General features: G+C 47.5%; 1 protein-coding gene and 1 long non-coding RNA gene across 3 annotated transcripts in view; one reads left to right on the top strand and one right to left on the bottom strand.

The window, feature by feature from the left end:
* Positions 1–23,599, bottom strand: part of TMEM178B (transmembrane protein 178B) — a 360,053-nt gene that overhangs the window by 273,685 nt on the left and 62,769 nt on the right. The gene's annotated exons all lie outside the window — the stretch shown is intronic.
* Positions 11,323–22,592, top strand: LOC123606973. The gene is made up of 3 exons (XR_006716591.1): positions 11,323–13,352; positions 21,247–21,389; positions 22,533–22,592. It is a non-coding gene; the product is annotated as an uncharacterized LOC123606973 (long non-coding RNA).

Raw genomic sequence — 23,599 nt, 5'->3', positions numbered from 1 at the left:
TCACACACTCATGCTCTTTGTCACTGACCACATCACAAAGGAGAACTGCAATGAAGGAAACAAGGTTCAATCAGCCGTAAGACAGTCGCTGCAAGGGATTCCAAGAATTATTTGTTAGAATACAAAGGACTCCATCTGGGGGCAATTCTCCTCAAGAAAACTAACTCAGACTTTGTTGATGATAGCGTTAACAGAACCGAGCGAGTAACAAGAGGACAGTACCTCCCAAGGACCAAGAGAATATTCCATCTTTGGCCCGGCAATCCTACTTCAAGAAATAGAGCCTAATGAAAAAACCCAAGGGAATTGTAAAGTTATTCGCCAAAAAAAAATTGTCAACTGAGGCTCTACAATGGCAAAAATGTGGAAACCTAAGTATCCAATGATAAAGCCTAGGTACACAAACCTACACGTGATTAGCAAATCAAAAGCCTACACGGCAATATGGAACAACATCTGTATAATATTGAAGACAAATCAATGGACTGTACTCACATGGACAAAAAGTAGAACACAAATTATTAAAAACAGCTTGATTTCGGGGTGTGGCAGGATCGTGGGTGAAATGTTTTTCTTTAATTCAGAGTTCTGCAAATATCACTAAACATTACCGGCATACGTGTAAACACTTTAAAAATAAGATGAGGGAAATTGCACTAGAATCTCCCAAGTGCCTAACGGCCCCGGTAATCTTTGTGGGTTTGAGACCAGAACCAATATCTTTTTCATCTTTGTATCCCCAGAGTTTTCTGGGTATGACCAGACTTCAATAAATATCGGAGGAATGTTACAAACAAACACGTCGATGATTCTCTCCTGAGACTGGGACCGTTTGATCAGTAAGAGCCTTTATCGCCTCAAAAGCCATGTGCCTAGATATTAATTAGATGAATTAGAGGTTCAAGAAAATATCCAGGAGGAACCGTTTGTTAAAAGAGAAGATGAGAGCAAAATCTGGGGAAGAGCCTGCCTGATTGAAATTTCTCAAGTTTGCATCTTTGATAGAATTCCACAAATTGCATTCTCCAGATACACAGGTAAAGACGAGCTTTGCGTGCAGTTCTCCAAAGAGAAGAACCTTCTCGACGGCAGAGCTCACCCGTGGAAAGAGAGGACGTAAAGTGTGCATTAAATTCAGTCACCAGGAGAATAACTTGCAGGCAGAAGTCCATGAAATGACACCAAGTCAAAAGCAAGAAATGTCAGAGGTCCTGGATTAGAAGGCACAGAAGACCCAGCTTGGGATGTGGTCCATCTCCACCAGCTTAAGCAAATCACCTAACCTCCCTGGAAGCCGGGTTTCTGGTCTCCATCTTGGCCGGTTCAAAGGGACATCGTGAAAATCAGGCAAGTTCTGAAAATATACATGAGAAACAGAACACAAGCTGTAAAGTGCTATGTAAAAGCCCGGCCGCGGGCATTCTAAGTGTGGGAACACATGAGAGCAGGAAAGGGACAAGGAAGGGAGAAGATTAGGTGATTTTCACAGAACTGTATAGGTAACAATATGGTGGAGTGCTGACCTACGTTCCCCGTTCCCCGAGTGAACGATGGGAAGGAGCTCTCAGACCACAGCCAAACCGGCCTCCAGAATGCTGCCCAGGGGGAGGGGCCCCAGACACCACCTGCGGGGGCTGAATTCTTTTTACAGGGGCCTCAGAGAGGTAGCAGCCTCAGAATCTGGAAGATAGCTCCATTCTATTCACTAATTATGCGTTTGGGGACAGCACAGGCGGGAGCATTTTGCAAAATGTTTTCAGTTTAAGGGATTGGAAGGAAGCCCGTCGTGAGACGGCACATCAGGCGCCTTCTCTGATCAAAGGGATGAAAGAGCGCAAGGGACGTCGGTGACACAGATCCAGGCCCCTGTACGTGGCAAGGTGATTAAAGGCACAAATCTGCCTCAGAGCTGTCATTCCTAATAAGACCTGACCAGAGCAAGGAGCCGCTGAACCGGCAGAACAATGCCATTTACACACCCTCGCCATGCCTACCTTGTGAGGCTGCACGTGGCGGAGACGGGGCGCATGGGGTGCCCCGCGCTGGAGCTGCCAGGGAGTCGTGCAGAGAGACCAATGACGTTGAGGGATACCTCGGCGTTCCTCAGGTTTGCATGGGCCAAGAGGTCATTTCTTAAGCCCTGCGCTGAATGACAGGATGCTGGTGGGCAACTCTGGATAATGTGTCCAGCAATGAGTTCCCTCAGGTCAGATCAAGAAGCCCAGAGCAGTTTCTTCTGCTGGAGGGGATCTTCGATCACCTACTTGTCAGTCAACATCATCATTTGACAGACAAGACTGGAGCCCAGAGAGGTTAAAGGACTAACTCTCAGCCACACGGCAAGCTCCAGATAGGACTTCTAACACGATCATTCTCTAAACAAAATATGAAGGGCGTCTGGCTGGCTCAGTCCGTAGAGCGTGGGACTCTTGATCCCAGGGGCTGTGAGTGTGAGCCCCACGCTAGGTGTAGAGATCACTTGAAAATAAAAATATTTAAAATAAAAAAATACGAAAAGCAGGAATCTGGCAGAGTTAACAATAGACTGGAAGGAAACTGTTGCCAGGACCCTGACAAGGACAAGTAAGGGGAAGGAACGCCTGTCCAAAGCCACCCGCAGGGACGAAACTCCAGGAGGTGACGCAGCAGACAAATCATGCAGGGTTACAGCCGTGGTTAGTGTTTAGATCCTAGGGCAACGGCAGAGCCACTCCTCACCCTTCCTGTCCGTGTCCTCCTTGCAAACCTGGAAACCCAAAGGCAAGGCTTGGTGGTGTCCCAGGCCTCAGTTCCTGGGCTCTGAAGGAGCACCTGAGACGTGCAAGATGGCACTGGGGCGGGTTCTGTGGTGATTCCCGAGGCTCCTCTGCAGGTCAGCCCTCCTCATCCCCAGGGATGCTCCTTCTTACCCCGCTGCCAACAAGGGAGTTGTGGTGTGGCTCTGAACTTTGTAAAGCCTTCTAGCCCATCCATCTCTTCCTTCTGGACGATCAAGTAAGTGCATGTTTAAGAAAGCAAACGTATCAAACACTCTCAAATGGATGCATCGTGGCTTCTATCAGCATGAGCGGAGTGTGAACCGCTCACCAGGCGTCCTTGCTAGGAAACCAACACGGTGAGGAGACGAATTCTCCCCCAGCGATAATGTAAACCCAGCAGGACCCAGAACATCTGATGACTGCTTAGCTCCCTTCGGGCTGCAATCTGTTTCTCACTCTCCCAGGGCCCACAGTGACTACCTCAAGAACACCTTGGACCCTTTCCGAGGGAGGCGTTGTAAGGCGAAGGATGCTCCCATCCCTGCACCACCTACCGTAGGCCTCGCCATCCAAATCTGGGGCACAGTGATCATGGCGGGCACTGCTGGCGGTCTCTGAACATCCAGCTCCCCTTCTCTTCCTTGGACTCAGCACCCCCGTTTTTAGCTAGGTGTGTTGCTTCCTGGGAAGAGGACTACATTTCCCAGCCTCGCTCACAGCTAGGTGTGGCCACAGAACAAGGCTGACGGCCAACAACGTGCCACCAAAGGCACAACCCTTAGCACGTTCACGTGGGAGAAGCTCACTCAATCCTCACAACGACCCTATGAGCCTGTACGGTCATTAGCACCTTTTTAAACCGAGGAAAAACTGCAACACACAGCAGGAATTTGCCTAATTCAAAGTGTGCATGAAGTGCCACAGCTAGGACTTGAACCCGGCCGCGGATTCCAGCCAAAGCTCTTCACATCAGTTACACCGAACGCAACTCCAGCCAGTCGAAGCAGAGGCTAAGTGTGGGACTTCCAGGAACGCGCCGGGAAAGGAAGGGGCTCGGGGAGGCAAACCTGAATTCCCCCTCCCTAGGGGGTGAGCTGAATTTGGAAACTTTTTGTTTTGTTTTGAATTTAGAAACTTCTAACCAAAAAAGAGCCTGGAAAGGGAAAGAGTAACTGGACAGTGGAGACGTGGCAGAGCCCCTTTAATCAAATGATCAGGGCCAACATCGCCAGTAACAAGTCACGCTGAGACGAAGGACTCTAACACGATGCCATGAGAAAGCGACTTCGCCCTCTGTGGATTCTTCCCCCAAACCCAAAACTGCAGTCTAACCATTGACGAAAAATCAGACAAGCCTCAACTGGGGAGCTTTCTACAAAACACCTGACGCGTATTCTTAAAAACTGTCGCCGTGGTGAAAAACAAGACAGAAACCATCCCAGACCAAAGGAGACTGAGGAACATGACAACTAAATGCAGTGTGGTTCCCAGGATGGGATCCTGGGACCAAAAAGGAGCCTTATTCTAGAAACCGGTAAAACCCAAAGACTAGAGTTAGGTTAACAGTATTGTACCAATGTTAACTTCTTGATTTTGATAAATGTACCATGGTTATGTATGAGGTTACCATTAGAAAAAGGTGAATGGAGGATGTAGCGGAACTCTTTGCAACTTTTCTGTAAAGCTAAACTTATTCCAAAATAAATAGGTCTGTAAAAAGGAGAGGCAAGTGCCTTTTTCCTTTCCTCCACTTCTCTCTCTTGCTGGCCTGTTAAAATGATGATGATTGCTGGCGCTTCAGCAGCCACCCTGATCCACAAGGCAACCTTAAATTCACCTGGAAGACGTCCTGAAGACGGCAGGGAAGTTAGAAGCATAGATCCCTGGTGATACTCGGTGCTGTCTTACCAGCCCTGAACTACTAACTCAAAACTTTTATTTATTTTTTTTAATGATAAAGAAAAATAGCCTCTATTTTATGGAAGCCACTTATTTGGGGAATTTTCCGTTCCAACACAACTGAATGAAGATTAGGTCTTTGTTAGTAACAGCAATAGAGTGAAAATCCATGGAATATCCATCACTGATGTAAAAATTAGAATCTTAGCCTTGGAATTGGCCTGAGATTCCATCTAGTCCAATCTGTCATTTTTGAAACGAGTAAAAGAAGAACCACAGGGGTGACTATTGTACCCAGGTCCCAACACCAGCAGCAAAGTAAACACGGGACCCCCAGTCCTATCCCAGCCTAATTCCCTCCACTGTACCTCAGTGCTGGACAGGACTTCAAATGCCAACACTGCAGTATTTATATAATCCTACACATAAGATCAGGGTGAAATGCTGCCACGTAGGCTGCTTCTGATCATTGCACTGATGTGCCTACTCCCCTCTAATGACAGCATTCTTCAGTCATTACTTCCGAATCAACCGCTCAACCCATCAACACATCTGCCAATTCTGCTAAAATTCTGTGACTTTCACATTTGACGTTTGTGAATAAGAAGCTCTAATATTTAAAATAATCCTGTTGTTATATTCGCTTGGCTTTTATGAAAAGAAAAACGTGTACTCCTACCTCTCAAATGGTATTACTATATTCAGGGGGGGAAAGCAAGGTTTCAATAGTTGTGATCATTGATCACCAAAAACCCTAAGAAAATTACTTCCCCAATTGGGGTTATAAATTTCTTAGTCTATAAAATAAAGGTTTAGCTGGGATCTCAGTTTCTCCAAGTTTCCTTTTACTGTTAATGATCCACAACTCCAAAACACTAAACTATCGCTTGGTTTTCACTACCTATGAATAGATGACCATTTTAGATTCAGATCTTTGCTTTCTTCATCCCATCTGTTTAGAACATGGTGTTTGCTAAACAGAGACCACTCATCTGTGGTGGAACGCATCCACGGTCCCGATCTTCACCTTTTTACCATGTGACTTTGCAGTTCTTTTCACCAACGAGACAGAATCTACTTCCTCACCCCTTGAATTTGGGCTTAGCCACGAGACTTGTTTTGGCCAGTATTACATGGTGGGAGTAACACTGCGCCAGTTCCAACGGAAGACCTTGGGAAGGCCGCCATGTTTCCACATGCGCTCCTAGCACTTCCAGCTTCGCTGCGAGAAGACAAGCCAAGGCCAGCTTGCTGGTCCTGGGAGAAGAATGAGAGGCACACAAAGAACTGCCCCAGCTAAGGTGCCCCAGGCGTGTCCCCCATCAACCTACAGAGGCAGGAGTGAGCCCAGCCAACCAGAACTCTACAGCAGATCAACTGTACCCTGATGTGTCCTAAGCCACTGAGGTTTTGTGGTTGTTTGTTACACGGTGAAAGCCAGCTGACCACTACCTTAAAACCTCAACTCTGGAGGGAATCTGTTTGGGGGAAGAACTGGCTATATATATTTGCTATTAAATGCTCTGTAGGAAAGGGACTCGGTTTGCTCGGGGAAACAATAGATTCACACGTCCTCGGGGCACCACACTTACAATCAACCCTCTGCCCACAGGTGGATAAAGTCTGCCTCCCCTGCATGCACACTTTCTTGAGCTTTATTCTCCACTCCCGTAAACACATACACAAATGCTGAGTCATCTACACAATACCACCTTTTAAAATCATGATTTAAAAACCACTTATGCACCTCTATGTTAACTGCAGCATTATTTACAATAGCCAAATTATGGAGGCAGCCCAAGTGTCCATCAATAGATGAATGGATAAGTAATAGGTGGGGGGCGCCTGAGTGGCTTAGTCGGTTGAGCATCCTACTTCGGCTCAGGTCACGATCTCATGGTTTGTGGGTTCAAGCCCCACCTCAGGCCCTGGGCTGACAGCTCAGAGCCTGGAGCCTGCTTTGGATTCGGTGTCTCCCTCTCTCTCGATCCCTCCCTCACTTACACTCTGTCTCTGTCTCTCAAAAACGAATAAACGTAAAAGAATGGGTTAAAAAAGAAGTGGTGTGCATATACAGCAGAATATTATTCAGCCCTACGAGAATGAAATCTTGCTATTTGCGATAACATGGATGGAGCTAGAGTCTGTTAGCAAAATAAGTCCGTCAGACAAAGACAAATGCCGTAGGATTTCACTCCTATGCGGAATTTAAGAAACAAATTAACAAAGGGGGAGAAAGAGAGGCAGACAGGCAGACCGACCGACCAAGAAAGAGACTCTGAACGATAGAAAACAAACTGAGGGTTACCAGAGGGGAGGGGGAGGGGGGAAATAAGGGATGGGGATTACGAGGACACTTCTCCTGATGAGCACTGAGGAATGTATAGAAGTGTGGAATCCCTATATTGTACACCTGAAACTAATACAACAATGTATGCTAACTGTGCCGGAGTTGAGACAAAAAATTTCATTTAGAAAACCCTTTGTGCTAGCTCTCCTCTTTCTCAGTGCATATTTCAACCAAACATTGCTCATTTTGATTAATTAAATGCAACGCCAGTATTGGTACCATGGGAATGATACGATTCTGTTCTAACTATGCATTAGTAAGAAATGAAATTAGATGTCAACGTCCTATAATGGGTTGAACATTCCTTTTATCCCTTTAGCCAGTGGTGCTAAAATGCAAACGTCTTTGGTTGGGCCCATTTTGCTTGTTTTTAAATCATTCCACAAATACTTATTAAGCATTAACCTGCTCTGTGCAAACACTGTTCAGTCATCAGCCCCAGGGGGTGGGCAGCGGCTGGAACCAGAAAAGCCCAGGTTGTATCACATGCCAGCAAAGAGCAGACAAGGTGCCAGGAGGCCCCGCAGGGGTCAAAGGAGGACATTCGGCCACAGAGCCTGGGGACAGCAGAGCGATGTTAAACATGAGCGGAACAAGGCAAGAGGCAAGAGGCTGGAGAGGAAACAGGGCGACAGCTCCAGAAGCCACGGGGCACCCGGGCTCACGCGTCAAGATTCCAAATCGGAGACAGCTTCCTGCTCCTGTTCTGGGCTTCTCTGTGGTTCCTGTGGGGAAAGGGGAATCCTCGTGGTGGTGGCCAAGCCCCACAGGTGGGGAAAGGCAGTTATTGGCACCTGACTGTGGGGCATCTGGAAATTAGTTCCCGGCCAGGGAATTCTGGCTGCCAAGCCCTGGGAGGGATTCCTCCCTTTCTGCCTATAAATGTGCTCACACCCACACCTCTCTCTCTCCCCGCTCCCCCCACACAGCTGTCGAGTGCTGTCTGATGTACCTCAGACACCTCGCCCTCCTCCTCCTAACTACCCACATCCGGGCCAGCACGGTGGGTCGACTACCTGTTCCACTGGAAGAGCCCCCAGGTGCAAATGGGGCCTGTGCCACCAGTCTCTCCGCCCCCCCGCCCCACTCCAAGGCCAACCCGCCCATCAGCATCAAGCCATCTTCCAACTCGGCTTTGATCTCTTCACTCCCTCTGGACTATGGAGAACAATGGCCACACCGCAAACACACTCTTAAGGCCCTTTGTTTCCCCGCGCCACCCGACTGGCCCTGCCAGATCACCCAAGCACCCGCCACCGCTTCCCGTCTCGCCCTCATTCGCAGCAAACCCGGCTTCGCTCTTGCATCGAGGTCCGCATAGCGGAATCCCCCCACCTTTCCAGACCCACCCCAACAGACCCTTTTGGTAGAGCCTCTCTGGAGCCGCGTGGCTGTGACGTAACATCCCCCTCTGTCCCTCCCCTCTCTCACCATACCCCACCTCCTACTGTTCACCGAGGCCTTTGCTACTTAATCTTGTCAGGTTAGAAGCTCTTTGAGACACGTGCTGTGTCTTGTCCCTCTTTACAACTCTCTTTCCCTTCCCTAATGCCTCAAGCATGAGAGAAATCCAATAAAAATATGTTGAGTTCAAGGTTAATAATTTAATCCCTGGGAAGGCTAATTAATTTCATTAATCCCACATCCAACCAGGTTCCATCACGGAGCACAAGCAGTCTGGTCCAGAGATCATGGCTGGTTCAGCGTCACTCAGACCCACAACCAGGAAAACCACATAGAACACATGTCCTCTTAACCATCAACCAGAAACATGAGGCAGAAAACACCGCTGAATGAACAGTTAGTGAGCATGAGTCTTGTCCCCGGGGTAAACAAGTCAAAACGACAGGTTTAGGGAGTTAGAATTCAATCTACGGCATAAGTACTCTGATGGCCCATAAAGGAGGCATATGGTCATATTATAAGGAGTAACTGGAGGAAAGGGAGGAGTAGGAGGAGACACGGGAGTGGAGCCCAGCCCACAAGAAGATGGCAGACATGCAACTTCCCTTCACGGAGAACACAAGTACAGGCCAACAGAGAGAAAGTAGGCTGGTGCAGGGACCATGTGTAGGAGGGGCCCGGTGTGAAGAGGCTTAAGATTTCATAGAGGCCAGATCAAGTAGAGACCAGCAGATCACGGGCAGTTTGGATTTCTTTTTTTCTTTAATCTTTTTTTTTTTTTTTTAAGTTTATTATTTTTGAGAGAGGGAGAGAGAGAGAGAGAGAGAGAGAGAGAACATGGTGGGGGGGGGGGGTGCAGAGAGGGAGGGAGAGAGAATTCCAAGCAGGCTCCACACTGTCAGCACAGAGCCCAACGTGGGGCTTGACCTCCTGAACCATGAGATCATGACCTGAGCCAAATCAAGAGTCGGCCACTTACCTGACAGAGCCACCCAGGTGCCCCTGGATTTTTTAACTGGCTAGTGACACCTAACATAAGATTTACCATCTCAACCATTTCTCAGTACAAAGTTCGGTAGTGTTATGTTCATCCACACTGTCATGCAACCACCACTGTCCATCTCCAGAACTTTTCATTTTGCAGATCTGAAGTTCTGTACCCATTAGACAACAATTCCCCATTCCCCCCGCCCCCAGCCCCCAAGCAACCACTGTTTTTCAACCTTCTGTCTAGGAATTTGACTACCCTATAAAACCCACGTAAGTAGAAATCATACAGTATTTGTCCTTTCATGACTGCCTTATTTCACATTTGCATAATGTCCTCAAGATTCATCCAAACTATAGCATGCGACAAGATTTCCTTAAGGCTGAGTAACAGTCCACGCTGAGAATATGCCACACTTTGTGTACACGTTCATCTACCAATGGACACTTACATGGCTGCTACCTTTAGGCTATCGTGAACAGTGCTGCTATGAACATGGATGTGCAAATATCTCTGAGACCTTGCTTCCAATTCCTTTGGGTCATTAAGTAATTAAACATGGAGGTCATTAGACCGAGGTGGCTTGGACACTTTAGTAGCCTAAGTAAGCAAACCAATACGTAAGTCTGTGATGCCTCAAGAAACCAAAACCTAAGGACAACTCATCACAACCAACCAACTAGGCTTTCCCAAATAAGGAACACACTCAAGCTATAACCAATCAAAGAATGTCCTTGGCTTTGTTTCCACCTCTTCTCTATACTAGTCCCTCCCTTAGTTCCTGCCATTGGAGTGCTCCTGACCACCCTCTATGGCACTACCCAATTCGAGTTTTGCTCCAACGCTTAAAATTTTTATTATGCTTCAGCTTATCTTCTAACAATTCACATACCCAAAAGTGGAACTTCTGGATTCTACGGTAATTCTAGGTTTCTCTTTCTGAGGAACCACCATATTGTTTCATGGCAAGGAGTTTGCCATTTCTAGTCCATGAAACTGTAGGCCACGAGGGTTTTGAGGAGAACAGCATTATTTTATTTAGAGTTTGAAGTCCTCACTCTGGCTGTGGTTCTAGAAGACACATTGTAGGGGGGCAGGAGGGCGGGGCAGTAAAGAGTCAGCTGCCATGAGAAGGTCATAATGGGGGTCCTGGGGAGACGTGAGGAGAACAGGATCAGATGAGGGACAGAACGTGGAGGAAAGGTGGGACAGACCACAGGTGGGCTCGGAAAGGGGAAGGAAGTGCTGAAAAGCACTCCTAGGGTTTTGGCCTGAGCCACTGGGTGCGTGGGGAAGTCATTCCTGCGATGAAGAACAAGGGACACAGAGGTACAAAAACAAGGTACAAGGTACCTTTCACACAAGGTACAAAAACACTACCAAACTCTTCGCTCCTTTCTCTTACCCTCCCCACCTCCACCCCTTTTTAAGTCCTAAATCTCCAATTAACCTGCAATCTCTCAAAGCTCCCTAACTCAAGACAAGGACAATGAAGAGGTCACCCACAGAATGAAGTTCTGTGAAGCAGAAAAGCAACTATTACCCCACAAGGCACCGGCAAGGACCCCAACTCCACCCCAGACAAGAATGAACTATAAAGGTTTGTTCCTGGGGCACCCGAGTGGCTCAGTCAGTTGAGCGTCTGACTTCAGCTCAGGTCATGATCTCACAGTTCCTGAGTTCGAACCCCAGGTTGGGCTCTGTGCTGACAGCTCAGAGCCTGGAGCCTGCTTCAGATTTTGTGTTTTGCTCTCTTTCTGCCCCTCCCCTGCTCATTCACGCTCTCTCTCTCTCTCCCCGTCTCTCTCAAAAGTAAACAAACATGAAAAATAAATAAAAATTTTAAAAATAAAGGCTTGTTCCTTTAGCATGTGGGCCAGGCATGGGTCAACTCCGTGTCTAAACAGTGGCCAGACAGCTGGCCAGTCACCAGCCTAGTGGCTTATCAGTGGGTCCCAGCACTCTGGAGCTTCTCCTGAGACATGACCCAGGGCCAGGCTCGGGGCACCCCGAGCTCCCCACCAATGCAGCCAATGTGAGTCCCCATGAGGCCTGTTCTTCCTGCTGGTCCTCTGGTCTCAGTCACATCACACAGATAAAGGTGATGGCTTTAGGGACCAGACGGTTTTTTCTAGTCTTTCAACAAATACTAAGCACCTACTGCATTCTTTGCAAAGGGCTGGTATAAGACATATGGAGACGGGTCAACCATGGATTCTGTCCTTGAACTTTCAGCAGACATCAATTGGCAACAGGAGGCCACACAAGGTTAAATACCGAATGGTAAAGAGAGTCTGTTGTGAGCTGCTATCTGTTAGCAAAGGAAAGTGGGACTCATGCTAGCCATAAAGGAAAAATACTATTTTTGCAAAAGAGAGGATGTACCAAGCAGGGCAGAGTGCCCACTGAAGGCACAGGGACAGGAAAAAGCAGAGCCATTAGGAGAGAATTTGAAGGCAGGGTGACAGCGGCACAGAGAGGCGGCTGATCTCATAATCCAGCCAGAAGGAGATGGGCTCAAGGATGGGCAAGGAAGAGAAACAAATGTCTTCCCAACACCCATTATGTGCCAAGCATCATGCTTAAAACGTCACAGCTATTTCCTTAACCCAAGCCTCACAGCCACCCTTTGAGGACACAGACTGAGGTTACTAGCCCCATTTCACAGCTGTGGAACTGAGGCTTCGTACAACTAAAACTATTTTCAAGTAAGACTACCGGCTATAGGACCTGACCTCCAGCCACCCAGAGAAGTAGGCAGCCTTTACTACATATGCTCCCAGTGTGTTCTCACGATTGTTATCGTTGTTGGGTATTTTGGATTTTGTTTGTGTATGTGTTGTGTGTGGGCAGGGAGGCGATCAGCCTTCCTCTGTTTCTTATCTTGAAGCTGTTCTATAAAATGACGGATGAGAGGCCCTCTCTGGGAGGCTGTATACTGTTCCCGATCTTCACCCCTTCCGATTCCCAAGGTCACCGTGTGACTTCAGTTTGTCCCAGGAGAGGAGGAGCATAAACTCCTGCCACAAGGGCATCCAGCTTGGCCACGTCACTTGCCTTGGCCAGTGTGCTGTAGGCAAAAGGGACAGCGAGACTCAATTCAGCCTTGGCCTCCAGAAGGGAGGCACTGTGTTCTCCATTTCTCCAGTGCTGAGAGAGGAACCTGCCTAGGGGAGTCCACTAGTCCCGGAAAACAGAGCCAGGTGGAGCAGACCTGAGCCCCAAACGCACCTGTGAACCAAGGCCAGACAAAGTCAGCGACATTCTGTAATGCCCTCTGGCTGTGAATCACTGATCTAGCCCACATCCTTCATTTTTCAATAAATGCACCTGAGACCCAGATCGGAGAAATCATCTGTTAGAGTCTTACCACCAGTTGGAAATTGGGTCTCCTGATTGCTAATCCACTGCTCTTTCAAGATAGCACCCTATCTCATCAGAGGGAGTCCCTGCAGGCTGCACGAAAATAGAGGAAATCTGAGATGCCAACCAAGTAAGTAATTAAGCAGAATAGATGCAGTCAAAAAGCATGAAAGCAAGATTTAACCCGGATAATCCCTCCATAATTTAGAGTTGATCTGTCTAAAAGAGTTCCTGTTGATTTCCCAGGAGGACCTTTCTTCTGGAGCTGGAACCACAGGGATCATCATAGCTGAATCTATTAACCCCGTCGTTTTTCAAGGTGTCAGTCTTTTGTACCTAAGAAATGTGGCCCAATTCCTTTCGTTTTGGAATTTGTGTTTTATTACCAGCATCTATGGTACTCAAAAATAACATTTCTTCCCCAAATGACTTAGCATGTTCCTCTCTGCTTCACAGATTATGAGCCAGCCTGAACTGGAAGATCATTTACTATAAATATTGCTGTCGTTCAAAGACTCTTAAAATCATGGCATGTTAGGGCTGCAAGAGACCTTAAGAAATCATCCATCCCGACCCCGTCACTTTACAGGTAAGGACACTGAGGCCCGAGGAGGATAAGCGATCGTCCCGAGGTCACACACCTAGTTAGTAACAGAGTGATCAGTGCCATGGAGAAGATTTGCAGTACTATGCTAGAAATACAGGAGGAGTTCAACTGTCTAAGGGAGCCATCGAAAGTGGGCCACTCCATATTTAAGATGTACCATGCCAGGAGTCACGCTCTGAAACTGCCAAAGAACAGGACCACCCAGGGAAGAAACTGAGGCCTCCCTGAAGAGCCAGGAGGTTACCAGGATCACTGGCACCTCAGATACCTGGCTGAGCCCAGGTCAGGCAAACACAGCCTCTCCTTCAGACGTGGGCACCAAGCCCCCTGGAAGGGTGACAGTACTTCCAGTGACAGCCTGCAGTCTGCTCCTAACAGCTCCCAAGAGCCAATTTTGTGAGCCACTGGTTAAACTGTTGGTAGCTTGACATCAGCCATGGTGGGAGTATGTAGACCATGGAAACGGGGGAGCACTGCAAATCGAGAGTGGTAGTGTTCCTTGAGAACCAGTATACAGCACAGCATGGTGCACTATCCCTCCACCAGGGACCGGTGGCCTGCCCTGGCACAGAGAGGTCCCTTCCCTACAGAGCAGGCTACTCAGAGAAGAAAACAGAAACAATCACCAAGGACGCAAGAGCTCTTACCAGGATCCCAGTCAGGGCAGCAAGGGCTCCATGATCTCTATCCCTGTATCATGAGAATGTGCCTCTCAGAATTCTTTGTCCAAATCTTCTGCCAGGAAGCCCAGTGTTCTGATTCTTGCTGTCCATACTACCCCTGTTTTCAGTCCTGGACACCTACTACATTGTCCTGGGAATCCTCCACACATTGGCCAATTTAGGGCAATAGCAAGAAAATCAAACCCCTACTCTCCTTTTTTCTCACCATGGCTGGAAAAGTCAACAGCTGTATTCCAGGGGCCAAGGGACCCAGGTCCAGGTAACCAGCAAGGAAACAGAACTGTGACTATCCAACAGCCACTGCGCATCCTGGGCCTGTCGCCTTCCGTGGAGAAAGCATCTGGTATTTATTCACAAACTCATGTGAAGGGGCCACTGCACCAAGACTGAACAAGGAAGGTGCCGTGTCATCAGCTTCAGGGACAGCAGGAACTGAAGGGGTCAAGCCAAGTCTTCTTTTCCATACCAAGCCACCTCTGCAGGATCTATTATGCAAAAGCAGCCAACTAGGAACTCTTAACAATTATAGCAAAGCCTCAGGTCTGTTCTGGATGAGGGCACAAGCCTACCCAAGGAGACCAATTTCAGAAGAAGGGCCTCAGTGGCCCTTGCAGGATTAACTGGCCTGTGGCAAGTGGTCTGGAATTTTACAGGTCTGATTGGGTCAAGGGACATTGACCTCTTCATAATAGATCTTCCATCGAGACAGAAAGCCATTTTGGTTCAAGCCTTAAAGTTCTGGCCTTAACTAAAGAATTTTCCTCTTGGGGGGCACCTGTGTGGCTCAGTCGGTTGGGTGGCCGACTTAGGCTCAGATCATGATCTTGCGGTCCGTAGGTTCGAGCCCCGCATCGGTTCTGTGCTGACGGCTCAGAGCCTGGATTTCAGGTAGAAATCTCCCTTTTTCAGGAAAAAGTCCGAAGTGGGAAATTCATCCATCTTACTTATATACCACAAATGCCTATGATGGGCCAGGTACAGCACAGACACTCAAGTGTTTGTCAAATGAAGGACTTAAAAATGAGTAAAAAAATCAATTTTTTTAAACAGAGACATGTATCATCCAGAACGGAACCAAAGTAAAAACAGTAAAGGCAAAGATTAGTAGATGTGATCACCCAGAAATTTAAAACTTCTTTACATAAAAAAAAAAAAAAACTCAATATAAAAGTACACGGCAAATGGGAAAAATATCTACACCCTAGGATAAAAGGCTCATGCCATATCTTCATATATGAAGAGCTCATCCAAATCAATAAGAAAAATACTCTAATAAAGGAGATTCACAATGGAACTACATGTGGCTGATAAGCCTAGCGTCCAATGTCATTAGTAATCAAAGATTGTGAAATTTCTCTGGTGAAAACAAGAGAATAAAATAATAATAATACAATATCCACTGTTGGAAGAGCTGTAAAGTAGGTGCCCTATACTCTGCTAGTGAGAAAGGAAATTAGTACAGACCTTCCAGAAAGAGTTCTTTTCAATAATACCAAGAGCCTTTATAATGTACATCCCTTTCGATGTAGAAACACCATTTCTAAGAGTTTATCTTCCAGCAGTCTTCCGAGGTGGATGCAAAGATTCATCAAGCTGCTAATCATGGCAATTTTTATAACAACAAAATTTATCAACAACCTAAAGTTCCAATAATGAGAGATTTTCCAAACTATAGATCCCTTTATAATAAAATACTTTGCAGCCATTACAGATCAAGGTGTTGAATATATTTAATACTGGAAAACATTCAAAATCGAATGCAGAATGTACAAGAGCAGTCTAGAAGGCAGGAGGTCTTGTAACCCTTTTTTAAGCTACATACTTACGTGCACGGAAAAAATATTAGCGGTAGCGGTAGCTACCGTTGGGGAGAGAGAGAGACTAGAGATGATTTGTTTTTCTGTTACGTTTTGTAAGCTTTCTACCCTGTGCACAGTTTTTCTCTGCCCACTGGAGGCAGCATGGGTGAGTGCTCAGGCCTCCGCCAAATCCCTGGGTCCACAACTTACCATTCAAGTGACTGAGGACAAGTTCCCTACTTTCTCTGCACTTCTGTTTCACCATCTGTGCAAAAGGGGTTCTGATACCATCCACCTCATAGTGTTGTGGGAACGAAACTAATCTCGGTAGCGCACCTGGCAAAGTTTCTGGCATGTTAGTAAATATCTGAGGAACGTTAGATACTGCTAATAAAATGAACAGTAGCTATATTTAAAATGAGAAAAGAACATACTTTGAGGTTTGGCCTTGGCCTCTACTGAGGTCCAACAGAACGTGCCTAGTTGCCGATCCAGTTAAGGTGCCTACCTGTCAGCTCTTTCCAGGGGGACTGCCATCTCTCTGGTTGGAGGTCCTCCACTGAGCACTGGATTGGTCTGCCTTTCCCGTTTACCCACCGTGGATGTTCTAGATCCTACAGCCCCATGCTTGCAGCCACCACAGACCAAGGCCACGTCAGGGGGGAAAAAAAAAAAAATTTTTTTTTTTTTTTTTTTTTTTTTTTTTTTTTTTAAGTTCAAAATCATCCTAAATATCCAGTCAGGACAAAGTCTTGTCTGGATAGAAGTAAGAGACCTGTGGTTAGATTCTGCCCTCAAGTCCCAGGATTCAGAGAACCTAGAATCCGGGAGGACCAAAAAGGAGCAAGTGTGTTTGAAGGGACCCCCATTTTGCGAAGGCTGGAAGCCGAGTCGGCACATCTTGTCGAACCCTTAGGCCCACCCTCCTAGAGACAGTGCTCGCGCAAGGCCACCAGCCCCAAGCCATCAAGAACGGTCTCCTGTGGAGAGCCGCCCACACCGGTGCAAAGGCCCCCAGGACTGACAGCCATTCCTGGCCTCCCAGGATATGGAACTGTCTGCCTGGATCCCTACCTGAGACGCTGATTTTGGCCTCCCCGCTCAGGCCCTCTTGTCAGCCAGACTCTTGGGAATGCAGTGGCCACAGGCTCCCTCAGACCTTGCATGACACCCTTCCTCTCAGCACAGGAGGACCGCCTGGCCAGGACCCGTCTCCCCAAGAGTCAAACGACCTGCAAACCCCGTTTCAATCTTAGCTCACGCCCCCACTGCAGTAGCGTTCGCTGGCCAGGACACCACGTCCCAGCTCTGCCAGTGGAACCTGGCTGCCATTTCCAAGCCGTGGAGGCCACAGGATGCAGGTGGAGTGGCCAGGCGGGACCAGACAGGCCAAGGGCACTGTCTGAAAGTGGCTTTCTCCTTTGCAGCTGACATCCATGTGGCTTTGCCAGAATCTGGTACAATGATGAAACGTCTTGGCGGGCGGCGGGGGGGGGGGGGGGGGGGCAGGGAGGGGAAAGGGGGAGCCAGCCCTATTAAAGTATATTTAGGGAGGGAGAAGGGATTTTTGAGATTTCACAGATTAAAATCCTGACGGTATGGTTTCATGTGGCCTTCCCCTCTCCACTGAATCCAGGCTCTCCTTGGGTAGAGAGAATGGGGGGCTGTGTTTCCACAGTGATTTTTCAACAACTCAAGATCAATCCTCCCAATGCCAAGTGCCAACCCAGAAAGGAACCCCAAAGCCCACCCTGCAATCTGGCCCTCTAACCTGAGTTGGGTGAGGGATTAATGGGAAAATAAAAGACACTTGGTGGAAAGAGTATAAACTGCAGAGTCAGACACAGCTGGCAGTATTACCCACCCCTTTCCAGCTGGGTAACCCTGGCCACACTGCTTATCCATCACAAGGCCCAGTTTCTTCATGCGTAGCACGGAGAGGAATCATCCCTACCACATAGGATCATGGTGAGGTCTCGATAGGGACACAAAGTACACAGGACCCAGTCCATCAACAGCCGCCATTGTTATCCTTAACCACACTCTCCGCCTCCACGGCCCTTCCTCACCACACACCTAACAGTAAACTCCATTAAGTCCATGACAGTATTGAGACCTCGCCTCATTCACCTCTGTACCCCTCACCTACTGCCCCACCAGGCATACTGTAGCAAGTAGACCCTTAAATATTTTTTGAAGGAATGATTTATTGAGTGCCATTTGGTCTCTGAAATGTGCCTTCTGTATTTTATCATTTCATGAATGATGTATTATTCCACGACCTTTTGGATTTCCATTTAATCATATCTAGATTAAATCCCGATTTATTTCCATGACCCGGAACAGCAGCCAGCTATTTCCCTCCATACTATCTTACCTAAGTGACTACAAGCGCTACACCAAGTACATCCCTTTGTGTAACCAACCAGTTTGTAACCTTGGGACTTGAAAACAACAGTGTATGATTTCCCCCAGTTCTGAGGGCTGATTAGGTGGCTCTGTTGCTGGTCTCACCCAACTGCACCCAGACCATTGTTAGTACAGAGCCCAAGCATCCTTATGGAGGAGCAGTGGGGACTCAAGAGAGTCAAGTCAGAAGCCGCAAGACCTCCAGAGCCCGTGCTCTGCAACTAGCATGATATTGCTTCTGCCACATTCATCAAAGCAAATCCTAAGACTGAGACAATTACTGGCCAGTGTAGGAGGGAGGAATTTGGAGGAAAAAAGATTCTGCCTCTCGATACAGGCTTCAAAATAGCTTGGACAGGTTTTCAAACCAGACCACATAAAAGAAATACACATTTAACTTCACCAGGCAGATCTGTGCACGTAGCACACATCCCCACTGGAACCCCTAAAAAGTCCAGGGCATCCGATGTTTGAAACCACGGTTTCCTCCACTTGAGGCATTTTCAAGGCCGTTCAGGGTTGCCTGAAACTTTCTCTCCCCGGGTGACTTCACTTACTCTCATTATTTCAATGCCATCTATATGCTAATGACCCTCAAATTTATACCTCCAGCTCAGCTTCTGACTCACATAGTCAAGTCTCGATTTTGCTCCCCAAACTTGTTCCATCCATACTATTTCCAATCTCGGGAAAGAGAATCATCAGCCACCCCGTTGCTCAGGCCACAAATCGACTTTGTCCTCAGCTGCTCCCTTTCCTTCACCTCCCACTCTCAATCCATCAGCAAATCCTGTCAGCTCTACCTGCCCCCCCCCATCCCATCCCCATCTTTTCCACTTATCAGCTTCTTAAGCTGCCATAACAAACTACCATGAAGTGGGTGCCTTAAAACAGAAATGGATGGGTCTCATAGTGCTGGAGGCTGTAATTCCAGAACCGGGTGTTAGCAGAGCCACACTCCCCCCGTAACCCGTAGGAGAGAATCCTTCCTAGCTTCTGGTGGTGGCCATGGTGTCCCTTGGCTTGAAGCTACAGCATTCCCATCTCTGCCTTCATGGGCACAAGGCACTCTCCTTCTCTCTGTGCAAATTTCCCTCTTATAAACAGGACACCAGTTCTGTTGGATCAGGGCCCACTCTAACCAAGTATGGTCCCATTGTAACTTGAGTACAACCGCACAGATATTATTTCCTAGTAAGATTACATTAAGAGGTACCAGGGGCTCAACAGATCTTTTTGGAGGACAGAACTCACCCCTAACAACTACTACAATCCCAGCTGAAACCAGCATAAACTCTCACTGCAATTGCCTCTTTTACCAGCCTTTCCGTTTCACCCTTGACCTCCTAAAACAAAATCTTAGAACAAAATCTACACTCTTTACCTGGCATTTAAATCCCAAAGCCATGATGCACAGCCTCTCCCAACTTCATCCCCCACCGCCCTTCTCCTCACCCTCGTTCTACAGCCACACCAAGCACCTCCCTGTCCCGGCCAAGCTAGGACCCAGACCAGTGAGGGCCTTTTCACTAGCTGCTTCTGGTGCCTAGAATGGCATCCCCGCTATTCAATGAGTCACTCATCATCCGTATGTCACCTCTGAAGAGCGCTCCCCAGGCGTTCTCTTTCACGTTTGCTAATTTGACTCCTCACCTAGCAGTTACAACCATGCGATTTGTTTACTTGATTCTTGCTGGTCTTCCCCAACACCAGGGTGTGAGCAGGGGCTGTGCCTCCAACACTGCTGTATTTTCAGCACCTAGCACAGCGCCTGGCACAAAGTAGACGCTCCGTAAATGCTTGTTGAAAAAATGAACTGCTTGTTGGTGGTCAAGCCCAATGGTCATCTTTTGATCTCTATCTTATAGAACCTAGTGCATTGGACAAGAACAATCATTCTCTCTTCTTGAGGTTCTCTACCATCTCCCCCCACCCCCAACCATCCTCAAAGCCATGGTCTCCTCATTCTCCCTACTCTAACTTCTGACTCCTTCACACACTCCTCACCCTCTGTTTGTGCCTTTAAGGACAGTAAACCTTGGAGTTCTGTTGCAGGTCCTTATGGAAGACAGAATACTTGCCCCCCAGAAATGCCCACATCCTAATGCCTGAAACATGTGAATAGATTACCTTCCGTGGCAAAAGGGATTTTGCAGGTACAAAGGGGAGATTAGCATAGATGATCCAGGGAGGACCAATGTAACTATGAGGATCCTCATAAAAAGAAGGCAGGGTCAGAGTCAGAGAAGTTATAACAAAAGCAGAGGTAAGAGTGATGTGGCCACAAGCCAAGAAACATGGGCAGCCTTTAGAGACTGCACCCCTCAAGTCTCCAGAAAGAACACAGCGCTGCTGACATCTTGATTTTAGTCCCATAAGACCCATTTCAGACTTCTGACATCCTGTGGTGTTACATAATAAATTTGGGTTGTTTTAAGCCACTAAAGTTTGTGGCAATTTGTCACAGCAGACACAGGAAATTAACACAGTTCTCTTCTCTTCCATTCCATAGGTTCTTTTTGGCCAACTTCACCTTCACTCATGGCTTCAATGACCACCTACAAGAAGATGTGCCTCCTCCAAAATTCAGTCTTGCATATCCAACAGCTTCTTTAACATCTGTCACTAGGCATGCTAGGACTATCCCAAACTCCAATGGTCCTCAGCTCAATCCCTGTCTCACCCCCAGTCCCACCTGTTTCTCCAGCTGTATTCTGTCTCTGCTGATGGCAGCATCATGCACCCACTCTCCCACACAAAGCACCTGACTCCTCCTTCACCGAAGTGTCCAACTCATCTTTAAGCCCTGCTGATTTCAGCTCACACCCTTGTCCTCTCCTCTCATTGCTTCCATCAGAGCCTTGATTGCCACAGTCACCTTCTTGCTGGTCTCCCCACCTCCAGCATGGAAGCGCTCAAACCCATCCCCCATGCTCCATTTTTCTTTTTAAAATGCAACTATCTTACCCCATCCCTCCTTTCTAGATTCCTCGGAGATAAAAGGCAAGTTGCTAAATTCAACACACAAGGCTTCTCTGTCTGCCTCCTACCTGATCACTCCAGCCTGAGCTCTTCTGCATACAGCCCATCTTCCCACTCTCCCACAGGGAGGGAGAAGGGAGAAGCAGGTAAGGAAAATGATTTCACTATCAAATCTATCAAGTCTTTCCTCTCTAAAACCCCAGGCTGATACCCAATTCAAGAAGAGTAGCACCACGTGAGACACTGTCAGCAATTATACATCCTCGCTACTCCTCATAATCCACCCCAAAAATGCAGAATGATGCCCCAACGTGCAAATTCACGCAAATACTCATAGTCTTCTGGATCTGTCCACCCACAGAAACACAAATACAGACGATAAGGGTAGATGCTCATCTCTCTGTGCCTTCTCACAATTCTCCTTGAAATCCTCTCACGTGGACACGTGAAGTCACAAACATCCAAAGCAGGGGAAGTAGGTTAACTTCTGTGGCTTGGGGAGTGAGAGAATGCACAGAAGAGGTAGGAAAGAATGGTGGAAGGTTGAGAGTAAGTGGAAGAAGAATGAATGTATGTATTCACCAACGTCCCTAAGCCCCAATAATGGGCCACAGGTCATGCTAAGCACTAAGGGTACCAAAATCAATAGTGGCTACAGTAATAAAGCAGCAGCTAATACTCCAACAGTGGCCACTATATACAAGGCACTACGTGTTACGTCAACTTATTTAGTACACATAACAATCCCACAAGATAGATATTCTTACCCTTTATTTATAGATGATGCAACAAGGTCCAAGAAACTGATGTATGTAGTGTTGCATTGCTAAGAAGTGGCAGGATCTGGATTCCTTTCCAGGCATCCAATTCTAGAATCTGTGTTCTTACCTACCTCCCAATACAGAGCACCCTGCCCGTGAGTAGCTCGCAGACCACCAGGCACTCACATGCTGGAGCTGGGGCTGTGTGTTCTCTCCTCGGAGAGGCAGCATGGAAGAGAAGGCAGTGACAGGGACGAGTGGGATGGCCACTGGCCTTGAAGTCAGACAGACCTAAGCCCAAGTTCTCTATCTGCCACCCACTACCTATGGAAACTTCAGCAAGTTAGGTTATTAACCTCTCTGAGCAGCAGTTTCCTCCCCCAGAAACAAAGGTATGACTATCTACTTGGTTCAGTTTTATTGGAATTAAATGAGATTCTATATACAAAAGTGCAAAGTACTGTGCTTGGCATAGAGTAAGCTCTCAATATATCCCTTCCTCTTGCTGTCCCAATACTTTCTCTCCAGCTCCCTAAACCTAAAGTTTTCCAGAAATATTAGAAGAACCACTGCACAGGGGAGTCTGGCCCCTGGACCTGGTTAACGAGAGACAACTATGGGGTGCCAGCCCACGGGACCCTAAGTCAGGCCCAGCATTTCCCCTTGACTTAGGGCTGGGGTCATGTGACCAACTCCCCCCCACGGGACCCCAAGTCTACCCTGTAGTGAACTCAGTCCTGGCACCATGCTCTTCTCCCTGTATCTACCATCAACTCCAGTTCCAGCAGACAAGTCCCCACCTCCCTGTGTCCAAGTCTCTGGGCCGGGTATGCCGCCTCTCCCCTCACTTCCCCTGAAAGACTTTTCCTGAGTCCCTTGGATGAACTGAGGCCCTGCTCTTCACTGGGAGACACGCCCACGAGGCCCCCACACTGAGTACACTGTCTGTCTGGGTTCTGCACTGAAAGGATGGGTTGTCTCCCAGAAGGTGCGCTCGCCCATGCGGAAGGCTGAAGCTTGGGATCCGACCAGTTCTGACCCTTTCCCTCACACTACCTGTGTAACCTCCCCTACCAGTGCCTGCTCCAGCCCTGTGTGCTTAACCACATGGCTAACCACGTGTCTCTAGCTTTGTTCCAAAATGTGACTTTTAACAGAGAAAAAGCAATTATAGCACATTCATTGTACCTCTACTTGTACCTCCTCGCCCACAGCAGCTGAGGGAGGGGGAAACAGTAAGGGAAAAAAAATGTCTTCATTGTATCTACCAGCAAAGAAAAAAGGGTTTACTATCCAGCTATCTCACCTACAGGGTGTAATACTCAGCTAGAATTCATATATACCTTTCTAATCATAAAGCTTAATTAACAAGTTGACTAGAGAATTAGAATGTGAACATCATAGTTAATGAATTTATAAGTTCTGTGTATAGAAAGGGAATCCTCAATATCACCTGTTCAGCTTTTAACCAACCTAACCTGTGTTTAAAACTTTACACACTGAAACCCCTATAGTCTGAACCACCACTCATATGGAATATGGGCTTTAAACAGCTGTTGAATGAACATTCAAGCTCTCGATCAAAGTCCTGCTTT

Source organism: Leopardus geoffroyi, chromosome A2, assembly GCF_018350155.1.
Source record: "Leopardus geoffroyi isolate Oge1 chromosome A2, O.geoffroyi_Oge1_pat1.0, whole genome shotgun sequence".
Classification (NCBI taxonomy): Eukaryota; Metazoa; Chordata; class Mammalia; order Carnivora; family Felidae; genus Leopardus; species Leopardus geoffroyi.
Note: the sequence above shows the minus strand (reverse complement) of the source record. Positions and strands in the feature narration are given on the sequence as shown.